At 40.8% G+C, this 12,042-nt stretch overlaps 1 protein-coding gene across 4 annotated transcripts in view; it reads left to right on the forward strand.

Moving 5' to 3' along the window:
* cadm1a (cell adhesion molecule 1a) overlaps positions 1 to 12,042 on the forward strand; it is a 450,442-nt gene that overhangs the window by 284,374 nt on the left and 154,026 nt on the right. The gene's annotated exons all lie outside the window — the stretch shown is intronic.

The following is a 12,042-nucleotide window of genomic DNA, read 5'->3' on the forward strand; positions in this document are numbered from 1 at the left end:
ATGTGATTCCCAAAAAGGTATAAAGTATTATTCACTCAGTCTATCACTTTATCCTAAATACAATCTAATGTCTGTGGTATCTCTTTATTTGGCACAATCAGCTGAATGACTGAGTGAACTGTTTCGTCTTTCAGGGGATTTTCCATCAAAGTGTTAAAATTGAGCATTATAGTGTCAGAGCCACCAACAAGGTGTTTCCCCCTGAACACCTCTTAAATGTCGCTTTCTCTCCTACAATTTTACTTCCGCTTCACACCAACGAACAAACATGAGATCAGTAATTTGAAGAGTTTCACGACAAAGCGGTCATGTGCTTGGTAAGCAGGACAGTATGTCTGTAAAGTCCACGCAAGCGATGCAAAATGAAATTATCCCATCTTTGTCAGCCGATGGTGGGAGCAAAATTGCGTGTACTTTGCGAGCTATGTGTTTCCCTTTGTTCTGGCGCCCATAGAGTTCAGGCTTATCTTCCGGCTTTCTATCCTTTTTTATTATTCTGTTTATCCTACTGTACAGCTATATCCACATTCTGAGTGACTGAGCTAATTGTTCCTGCTCATGCATTCTCTGCAGATTCAATTATACGCCACTCTGGGCATCCTGAAAAAAATGAGGGTGGGAAAAGATGGATGTTAGCTGAATGTGTGGGAGAGTGAAAAATGAAAAGGTAAAAACCAAAAAAAAGAGGAAGCTTCAGAAGGTCATAGATAAGAGAGGAAGGTTGAGAGAGAGAAAAAGGGAGGATGATAGAAAAGTAGAAGCAGCAGGGATAAATTAGAGAGGGGAATAAGAGCAGTCCCTTGAGTCATATATTTATGTAAGGGGAAAATCAGCTCACTGGAGTGTACACTGTAATGGCACCCCTCTGTATAATGATTGGCGCTGACCTCCCAAATAAGAGGATTACTTTGTGCCTGAGCTGGCCAGAAATAATGGACCTCACCTTAGCTTAGCTGCAGTTTGACACAGCAGAAAATAGGTTGGGAAATAAGAATACCTCAGCAGCAAGGGGCCTGCCTGGACCTCATTCATCTGCATCAACATTGTGTCAAATTGGACATGCATTCCTGTGTATGCGCCAGGTTCATGAACAGATGGCGTAAATGTACTGCTTCTGGACCCCCGTGGGCTCGTAAACTACTGTAGCAGACATCATGGAAATAAGGTGCTGCAAAGTGTAAAGTGTTGCAGTAATTTATTTCTTTTCCCATTTAACAAGCAGCGGAATGAGCTACAGTTTCTGTTATTTACATGGTACGTTGTCTGCAGGAAATGAGCTGTTGTTATTGTAGCTTTCGGTCAGACGGTGACAGGGCAAGTCTTCTGCTCGGAAGAATATTGTGGCTCAGCAGTGAATGTTGTGGCTAATGTCTGACTGCAGGGCATGCTCTCCTTTTGTGTGCTCTGAACCAGCAGGATTAAAGCATCCATCTTGCTCTCCCACTTCCCCTAATGGTATTAGGAAAAGGGTGGATAGGTTTCAGTATTCCGTTAAGGAATATCTGATATGGGGACTGGCCGATTCAATTAAGTAAAAAGCAAGGTAGGAGGGAATGAGCACTGCTGTAATAGCCTTTGAGCTGCATAGCTCAAAGTGGTGCCTGTTAATCTGGAAAAATACTGCGTTACTACCTCCCGCTTACAAAAACACATATATTATATGCCCATTACAAAAGGACTTGTCATTCAGCGATATAAAAATGAATAGAAACCACAAATCAGACTAGACACATGGGATTCCACCTTTCATGCAGTGACTGGTGGGGCAGGCTTCAGGCCAGGACAAGCTGCCTCATCCTGGATCTGAAATAGGATGCTGCAGTGATAGACAGACATAATGAATGGACTTTTGCAGACTTTAATATATGATGTCACGAGTATAAATCAAATTGTAATAAGAATTAGGGGACGGTGCTTTGGTGCTCTCAAAGAAAACCACAAAGTAATCCAGATCCAGAAAAGGAAAAAACGGAAGTGCTACAAGGCTCTAAAGGCTTATCCAACTGGTGCTGATAACTAGGGTGAACACAAGTTCAATATTTTAAAAAAGAGGTCTGCTGAGGCACTCTGTTTAGGATAAAATCATACAACAAATTTATTCTTGAAAGGATTTCAGCAAGCAAAACAGACCGATACGTATCGACTCCAAGTCTTCATCGGGGTTCAGCCTTAATCCAGATCCAGATGTCCTTCTGGAGAATGTCGTGATTTAAGATGCGTAGAAACAATATAATAAACAGCTCTTTCTTTTATTTGTCTCCAGTTATGCACATAGTGGTAAAACTAGTGGAAAGTTTGCATTTATGTGCTCTTATAGAACAAATAAACGAGCAGCACATCATTAAGTATCAAACCGCTCAATGCTTACGCTCTTTACCATTTAATATCAAAAGCTGTAGTCGCATCCATCTCCAAAACTGTAATCTGGATTTCCTCTTTTCACTGACGCGAGTCATAAAAAAACATTTTTTTTGTCTTTATTTTGGATGGATATCAAAACAATGCATCAGAAATGTCTGTAATAACAGGCTGCCTTATGGTGGCATATGCAAAATATGCAACACTTATTTTCAGTGTCTTTTGTTACATTCACAGTTTGCAGGCTGGGAACAAGCTCCATGTTTTCTTACATTGTAAGTCTACAAAATAATAGAGCGAACAAAACCATTTTTTTCACACGGTGGAAGCTGACAGTAGCATTTATGAGCTCCACAGTATTCTGGTAACAAAAACCCCAATGTTATGTTTGGGGCTGCTTTGTCACACCCTGTCGAAACACATAAGTTTGAGCAGGTTTAACATCAGGAATAGGTTTTATTCCAACCCTCAGGTATGAGAAGTCAGCATCCTCCATACCAAAGCATCTGACAACTTTGATTCTAACTTGATTGATTAATATACTAATAAGGTTACATTTTTTTAACTGTCTAAGAAAAAGAGCCTTAAATTAGAAGGAGAACATTTTGACCAAAAGTCAGAGTTTACCTGACATCTTCGGCGCTGTTACGCTCGAATGCCTCCAAATAGATTTCTAATGCATTACAGTATCTCTTAAGACTTTCATAGTGCATGGGGAGCAGAAAACCCAAATCAGTTTCTTGACTTCCTCCACTTCATACAGCTCAGTGGTTAAGTTATCACACTGCCGTTTGGTGGTCTTCACACCACAAAGTCCCAGCGCTGTCTGGAGCTACTGGGTTTCGATTACCACAAATCCATTCCACTCATTTAAAATTAATGGCCGTGGACCTCCTCTGACCCCAGAGATAAGCAAGGGCAAGTCTTTTTCTTTAGAACACCTTGAGGATTAGATTTTGCTCTCCGCATCAATCCATCAGGAGATGTTACTTGGTTATGGTAATATTTTGGTGGTGACTGGAAAATTACTTCTTCAGTTTTGAATCATTCTTCTGCTTAAATTTGTTTAAGCATTTTTAATCTGTCCTTATAGATGTTGGACTTTGGAATTCAATTATAATTCTACTACCTTTACAAATTTTTGTTGGCTCTTGGTTTTGTTTTGTAAGATTGCTTCACATGTTTTGGTATATTGTCAAAATGCATTTTCAGTTTGTAGTGCTTTGGAGGGCACTACACAGAAGGGCGTATCAAAGGTCAGGGTCAGCCTTGATCTGTGATAGACTAGTGACCTATCCAGCAACACTGCAACCACAATAAGGTAGAGACCCTAAAATAATAGAGAGAAAACCCTGGCAGTAAGACATCCCCCTTTGAGCAAGCATTTGGTGACTGTGGGAAGAAAAAACTCCCTTTTAGCAGGAAGAAGCTTCTGGCAGAATCAGGCTTAGGGAAGGGGGAGCCATCTGCCATTCTGACCACTTGCATTTGTGCATCTGTGACACTTATTCTCTCCCAGTATGTTAAAATAGTTACCATTCAATTTACATTCATTTGAGAGAAGATGATGATGAAGCTGTTGGCAACCAAGTCAAGAGCACGCACCAGAGTTTAGATTTTTCATTGACAGTTCTCCCTCAGAAGCCTTTGTACGCTCCATTGTACCCCATTGTAGGAATACAGTGGTCCCTCGTTTATCGCGGGAGTTACGTTCTAAAAATAACCCGCGAAGTAGCTAACTTTATTTTTTACAATTATTATAGATGTTTTACGGCTGTAAAACCCCTCACTGCACACTTTATACACTTTTCTCTGACAGGCATGAACTTTTTGGGGCGATCGTGGCTCAAGAGTTGGCAGTTCGTCTTGTAATCGGAAAGCTGCCGGTTCGAGCCCCGGCTCGGACAGTCTCGGTCATTGTGTCCTTGGGCAAGACACTTCACCCGTTGCCTACTGCTGGTGGTCAGAGGGCCCGGTGGCGCCAGTGTCCGGCAGCCTCGCCTCTGTCAGTGCGCCCCAGGGCAGCTGTGGCTACAATGTAGCTTGCCATCACCAGTGTGTGAATGGGTGGATGACTGAATGTAGTGTAAAGCGCTTTGGGGTCCATAGGGACTAAGTAAAGCACTATACAAATACAGGCCATTTACCATTTTCACACTTTTCTCTCTTGTTTAAACACTCAAAGTTCAAACCTTCATAGAAAAAAAAGTCTACAGCCAATCAGAACGCAGAACACAATGCGATGTAAAAAAAAAAAAAAAAAGCATGCAAAATTGCACAAAAAAAATCTGCGAAACAGCAAGACCGCGAAAGGTGAACCACGTTATAGTCAGGGACCACTGTACTCTGACCTGATGCACTGCTTTCAGGTTTCTAAGCTGCAGCTCTTTTACTGAAACCTTCTTTTTGAACTCAAAGTCATACTTTGAGAGACAGCTCTAATCACCAGTGATAATCCTTGGCACAGAGTTGGGACTGCTTGACACAGAAGTTGATGATGTGATCTAAAACAAGTTCTCTCAGCAGATCCAACCCCTCATAGAATAACTTCAGCCTTTGGCATTCAGTCCCAAACGCATTGGCAACTGTATCAAATTCTTTGTTGACAAAAGAACGGTTCTTGAAATTCAGGTGTAGGTACCTGGCATGAAAAGGCAAGGGTTAATGTAACATTAGAAAGCTATAGTTTTCAGCAACTTGCAATTACATCATACTCTCAGTGTGAATCACCTGCGCTATATTATTATCCATTTTATGGCAGCTGGGTGGATATTGAGACAATAGCAGCTCTCATGAAATGAAGCTTATCCACATTTGAGCGCTGCTTTTGTCCTACATTCCCAGTGCTAAGTGTACACAATTTACCAGATGGTACTGTAAACACACACTTCACAATGTAAAATTTCTCTCATAAAAAGGGTCCTTGATGCATAATGTTACACTCTTAAACACTAAGCTGTATTACTCTTCCTCATTTTTCTGGCTGCTCTTATCGTTCATGAAAATGCAGGCCTATCTATTCAAAGTCATACGATGCACAAGGCTGCGCATTCATCCACCACCCATGACTTGGTGAATGGCGAGAAAGCATAAGGATTGGGGGGAGTTGGGGACATTACCCTAGGCTTCCTTTTTTCCCCCCTGCACCCTGAGGACACAGCCATTGGTAGTGGAGGGAGGGAGGTTTCTCAGCCTTATCAGCAGGACAGCACCCAGTGCTCTAATCACCAGGTCCCAGAGACAGCCGGAGGTAAAGGGTGAGTGGATGGATGAGCAACATCCAAGGAGAGAAAAAAAAGGGTGGAAGGAGAGAAGGGAAGGGAGAAAAAAAAGCTATGTTTATACCTCTTAGGTTACAGCAAATGACAGCTGCTTTCCAGTTCAATGCATAACTGAGTAGAAATCCTTTTGGTGAGAAGAGACAAGTGCAGATTTTGTCCCACAGCACAATGTCAGCAGTGAAATATAGACACTTTGCAGTTGCATCACAAGTCTCTTTGCAAAGATTGCAGGTGCCATCTTGAAAGCATTACAAAAAGAAGGGCCCTGAAAAGATGACTGCTGTATGAGTCAACGTCAATTAAATCATGTTAGTTTGAGTTTATAATCTTTGCCTGCCATCGACTCTTACTTTCCTTACTTGTATGTGAGACAGACAGCCTGTGGGTTATTTTAGAGGTTGTGTTCCAAATGGGGTGAACAGGGTATGAAATTGCAAACCAAGATGTCCAGGTTGATAAATGGCTTTTCAGAGACCTAGGCAATGCACGGTGTCCTGTAAGGTGTAGTGCATTTGACAGTTATCTGTCGCTGTCAGTCCACTTCCATCATTGTATCTGTTTATCTTAGCACCATTCTGCTCAGAGTCAAGTGTTGGCATGATATGTCTTGTCTTGTTGCTAGCTTATGGATGTGTGAGCGGATCTGCGGTGCTGGATTTTCGTGTTTCAAGTGATTATTTGAACCGGATGACTTGAGAGTCATGCAATGCAACACACGTTGTAAAACAGCAAATGAATTTGCCCTGTGAGAAACTTTTCGTGAAAAGGACGCTATCTTTGAATGTGGTATTCAGTTAATTAATCTGTCCTTGGAGTCTAAATTGAACACAGACAAAAGCCCAGCTCCCGGGCTTGCTGCAATTGTACAATCTCTGATGGAGTTGCCGCTGAGACTGTACAAAAGCTACAAACCTATACTGTATATCTGAACTGATGTGTATGCCACTGTGTGAACAAGTACTCTAAATTAAGTCTTCAGTATCTGTTTGTAACTGGCCTTCAGGTTAAGTCATAGAAGTGCGATTTGGTCCCTCTATATCTATAAGATAGTATAATATCTTTCAAGCTTCCAAAACTGATAGAAATCACAGTGTTCAGTTTAACCTCTGGTCACATTTTGACACATAAGCAGTTTGGCTGCATTTGGGATTGTGGTTTGGGTTTGTTAAGCACTCCTTGGAGAACGATAATATTCTCCTGCAATTCTTAATTTTGATTGTTCATTAGTATTTTTTTCTGTCTCTTGCTTCTTGTGGATTGGCTGTGGAGGAAATGTTTTTGAACCATGAATTTGACAGCCCATTGCATGGATTTGGATCAAGGTCTTGTCTTTTCTTCAAGCTCTTATTTCCCTTTGATGCAAAAGTTTAGTTGTATTTCAGATGTCATGGTTTTCTTTTAACCAAGGCTTTGGGGACTGTACCATATCTGGGCACTCACTGAGCCCTAGAACCTCTTTCACCCTGAGTGAGAATCACACCCCAGACCAAAACAAGTTAAAATTATGTATAATTACAGTGCTATCATAGAAAGAGTTAAAGAAACCATGACTATCAGTATTGACTGGGGCGCAGGTCATGAAGACCTCAAATGGAAGGAAAGTGGTCATGGAGATTGAATGGCAGTGTATCTGTTTAAAACAAATGTAAAACTTTGAATTGCAGCCCTACAACACTTCTGAAGGACAAAATTAAGTAATGTTCTTCAGTTTTACTTCATCAGCAGAATTCCTTCTGGTAGCATACTTTGCCAAGTCTCACTGAGTTTGAAATGCAATAAGGAAGTGCTATAGGCAGTAAATTACACTTTAATATTTTATCAAAAAGCTTTGAAGGCACTTGAACCAAGGTGTGGTTCCAACCCCTAAACTCATTGTGATAGAGCACATAGTGTTCCATTCTCCACACTTGATTTAGTGCTGTGACTGGTTTAAAAGAAAGACAATAGGATTGGTGGTATTGATAATTAGTTTTTAATGTGGCACACTCATCATGTCCAATTTCATGCCCCTTAGGCAGCTGATCGCAGATTTAATCAACACATTATTGCTTGCTATACTGACTGGAGGGAGGGTTTCTGCCTGTATGTGTGTGTGTATGTGTTTAGATGGTGGTAGGAGTGTGAAGGGGATAGAGCATTAGTATGTTTGTGTGATTGAGGAGCGAGCGAGGGAGGTTGTCAGCATGTGCATCCATCCCAGCAACGTCCCTCTTTGATAGACATTGAATGTGTGTTCCAGGCCATTAACCAAGAGCCACGTTTGAAGATGACGGGGTTGGAAGCTTGCGGTTGTGCTGCGTCGAAGGAAACTGTTGTTATTTTGTTTCCAGTGAACAGTAGAGTGTCCAGGCCTCCCTCACTTGGTGAATGCAGATAAAAGCCTGGCTGTTACAGTTTTGGTTTTTAGGGTTTTTTTAGACTACTCTTATAACACCTAGGATTTTATCTTTTGCTTGCTTTACAACTGCAGCATACACTGTATATACGTTATATGGTATCTTTTTTTAGAGGCACCCACATTGTGTATTCTGCATTAAAAAAAAAAATCTGCTATGGCAACAATTGTATTTTTTTTCTTTTGATTATGAAATTGTGATATCAGTTTTTTTGGGCAGTTGATCAGATGTATGGACAAACTAAAATATGTTAGTGTGGAATATACTGTGACATTTTTGTGAGATTATTAAAGATATCACGGATTTAATTCCTAAAGATCCTGGTGATACTTCACCCTTTTTCCTGACATTGTCAGGTTTTTCCCCCCTGACCATCCTATTAGAACGCTCCTTGTTACATTCCATAAATTGGTCTACAGCATGAGGGGAGTAGCACTTAAAGGGTCCTGGTAAAACTAAGAGTCAGAAAGACACATTCTTGACAGAATTTTGATTACCGTAAATAGTCAGTTAAGCCAGTAAACTCATCAAAAACTGAAACAAAAGAACAGCAAATCCCCAACATTGGTCAAGAAAAATGGCTGAATTTAAAGATCACCCCTGTAGCTCACAACTTTGCCAAACTGGTGTTGGAGAGGTCTTTTCTGGAGCTTTTTGAGTGAGGAGTTAAAGGTCTAGAGTTAGACCTTTTAACATGGCACACCCACTGAGAAGTCAGAGTCAGATATATATCCATGCTAAAGCCAGCTACTGTTTGGCCAGTGAGATGCTGGTGATGGTAACTGATAGGCTGCTGGTGGGAAATGAAGATACTGACCACTGGATGACCTGTGGACTTGGTTGAACATTAGTTTTCTAAGGTTAGTGACTTGTTGCAGGTGACTTCAATACTACAGCGATGCTAATTACATTAGCTAAAAAAAGTGACAGGTGCTCTTCTTCTTTTGTATTCGATCGGCAGAATAAAAACAAATGTGGCACAGTTCTGCCATCAGCTGTCCTTTGTGTTTCCACATGGTCGTATGCGCCATGTCTATTTTACATTTTTACATAGAATTTAGTTTTCAAGTTTTAAACTTGAAACTCTTCTCACCCTCAACTGGTCACGGCACATTGCTGCCACTCCCTAAACCTGCTTCTGCTGGAGCCTTCTTCAGATGGGAGTTTTTCTTTCCCACTCTTGCCAAGTGCTTCCTCAAAGGGGGTCGATGTTTGTTTGGGTTTCTCTCTATTATTGTAGGGTCTTCCTCTCAATATATAAAGTAGCTTGAGGGGACAGTTGTTATTGTTATGTTGTGCTGTATTGGAAAAACAAAAGAAAAATATTTGATGATTGTGCTCATCCAATGGATACTTGACTAGTCATTTTCCACCTCTGGCCTGTCAGTTATTAGGACTTCTCATAGGTAACATTAGTAACTGGCTTTAGCGAAGATACTGCCTCTTTTCAACACTTCCTCGTCTTCTCAGTAGCATAATTTTGGACCATGTTGCTGCTCCATATTTTAGAGTCATAACACTCTTGGTGACTAATTTACTTGTCAGTTTGATGAGAGAAAATATCAGGTTAGTCTAGTATTCAAAATGTCAATTCATTGAGAAAATACATTTTACAACTACCTGCAACTAAGATTGGTGCTGCAACTGCAGCTAGTGGTATCTTAGCATGCTACAAACAATGTTAACTGGTTGTATTATTAGAATGTAAATAATTAGCTTAACCAACTAGTGATAGTAGCTGTGTTTTCCTAAAAACATTAGGAGTCTGTAGGCCTGTAAAATGTAGAAAGTAATCACAATGAAAACCCTACATTTGATTGAAAATAGTATAAAGAAAAATATGTTAAAAATTGAAAAATGTTAAATCGTTTTTGTATTTTATTTTGATGAGCAGAACTATAAAAAAATCACTTCTGTGTGACAGCTGCTGGCGTTATCTGTGATAAGAATTTCAAAAGTTCCTCTTGACCACCACTCTCTGCAAGCAGACCATAATAAGTTGTCAGGCTGCACAGTGAGTACAGAGAAAGGGGAAGAGGCAGAAAATCAGACAACTGGAGCCAGAAAGAGTAGTGGCAGTGTTTATCTTGAACTACTTAACTCCCTGGCTCTGAGTCAAATGTAGAGAGAGACATTGGGAGATAGTGGAGGCCTTCATTAAATGCAGCTCAGGCCCTGGTGAAACCTTGGTTAATGTCCCTATCATCTCTGGAGTGGTCCAGCATCCAGCTCTCTGTCCAAATGACTCATGTTTAATGCATCTGTGCAGCGCTTGTCATTTAACCTCACCTCCGGAGGTTGTGGGTTGAGGTGGGACGGCGAAGGCTCCCGCAAGGCCCACAAGGGGCAAAGCGCCATGCAGTTATTCTTTACCCGCTCTCCATTTGCTTAACATGGGGAGAGCTGCTCCATGTCTCCCCTATTGCTGGGTAATGTCCCCAGAACTAACCCCCACCCCGTCACGCTGCATGAACCTGAACTCAAGGGTGGTCTGGCTTGAATATATGGCTCTCTGAAGAACTCTGTAACTCCCATCCTAGTGTGCTGAATGTTTAAACAGGACACACCTGAGACTTTAACTTAGCAGTCAGCTCTTCTGCTGGACCATGCATAGCGTTGGTTAAACACTTTGGTAAAAGTTACCAATGACGAGTTTTTACTACCAATTTTACTACTTTATGCAATTTATTACGCCGTTGCATGACACATCTTACTCCCTTTGATTTTTTTCATGGCAGAAAAAATTTTAAGCTTACAAATAAACCTGTCCAGATATTTACAGTCCACAAAAAGACTCACCAACTTACATCTTTACCACCAGCAAAGCTGTGTAACAGGATATAAGAGAGCTGATTTTGTTTTTGAGCATTTTCCTCTTATTTTCCCTGCTTACATGCAAAGACAGGCTCTCCTTCTAAACACTCCTTCTCTCTCACTTGCACACACCCACTCAATCTCTGCCTCGCTTTCTTGATCTGGATAATGGTAATTAGAATATCACCATGATTGAAATTTGGCAAAAGTTGAAGAGGAAATAGGTTTTCTAATCAAAAGCTGCCTCATAGCTGGAATCCTGATGCTTACTTGGCTGAAAAATGTTCCTCAACGATGGGGGCCTAAACGGATGCCAGACTGTATACTGATGGCCAACTCTGCTCTTTTCTACCGATGTCCCCGTTGAGGCTGATATAGCTGATCATGCTGGTTTACATTTATTTATTTTAAAAGTGGCTGTTTTTCTCTTTGAACTGGCCCACCATAAGTGACATATTTATTTTCTTAGCTGAATGAGAGCAATAGCCTTTATTATAAAATTACGTTTTTGGCACAGTCTTTGGCGGTTAAAATCAGAGTTTTTACAATTGTAACAAGCTCGAAAGTCAATATTTGATGTGACACCTTTATTCTTCAACACAGCCTGAATTCTCTTAGCCAAGCTTTCGTTTCTTTAAATAGTTTTCAGGAATAGTTCTACAAGTTTCTTAAAGGACATTCAAAGCTCTTCTTTGGATGTTGCTGTATTTTTAGTGTTCCATCATTGTCTTGCTGAAGAATTAATCCATTGCCAATCAGACACTTTCCAAGTGGTATTATATGATGGATAAAACCTAATGGTTCTTTTCTGTGTTCATAGTTGCATGAATTTTAACTCCCCAGCACCACTGGCTGAAATGCAACCCCAAACCTCTGCCATGCTTTGCAGATGGCTGTGGGCACTCACTGATGTACCTCTCTCCTGACCTCGTCCTTCATTTCTGTATTGGCAATGATTTGAACCAACAAATTCAGATTCATTACTCCATACGACTGATTTTAGTCCAGTTCTTGTGTAATTTGGCATACCTCTCTACCTTTTCTCCCTGTTTCCTTTGGTTAAGAGTCGCTTCTTGAAAACCATCCTTGCACTGAGGTTTCAGTGAGCAGTAGTTGGATTAAGTGAAGGTCCAGATGTATCTTTCAGGTTCTGTGTCGGGTCTTCATTTGATTTTTTTCTTTAATTTCTTAAG

The sequence above is a fragment of the Oreochromis aureus genome, linkage group 10 (assembly GCF_013358895.1).
Source record: "Oreochromis aureus strain Israel breed Guangdong linkage group 10, ZZ_aureus, whole genome shotgun sequence".
NCBI classification, from domain to species: domain Eukaryota; kingdom Metazoa; phylum Chordata; class Actinopteri; order Cichliformes; family Cichlidae; genus Oreochromis; species Oreochromis aureus.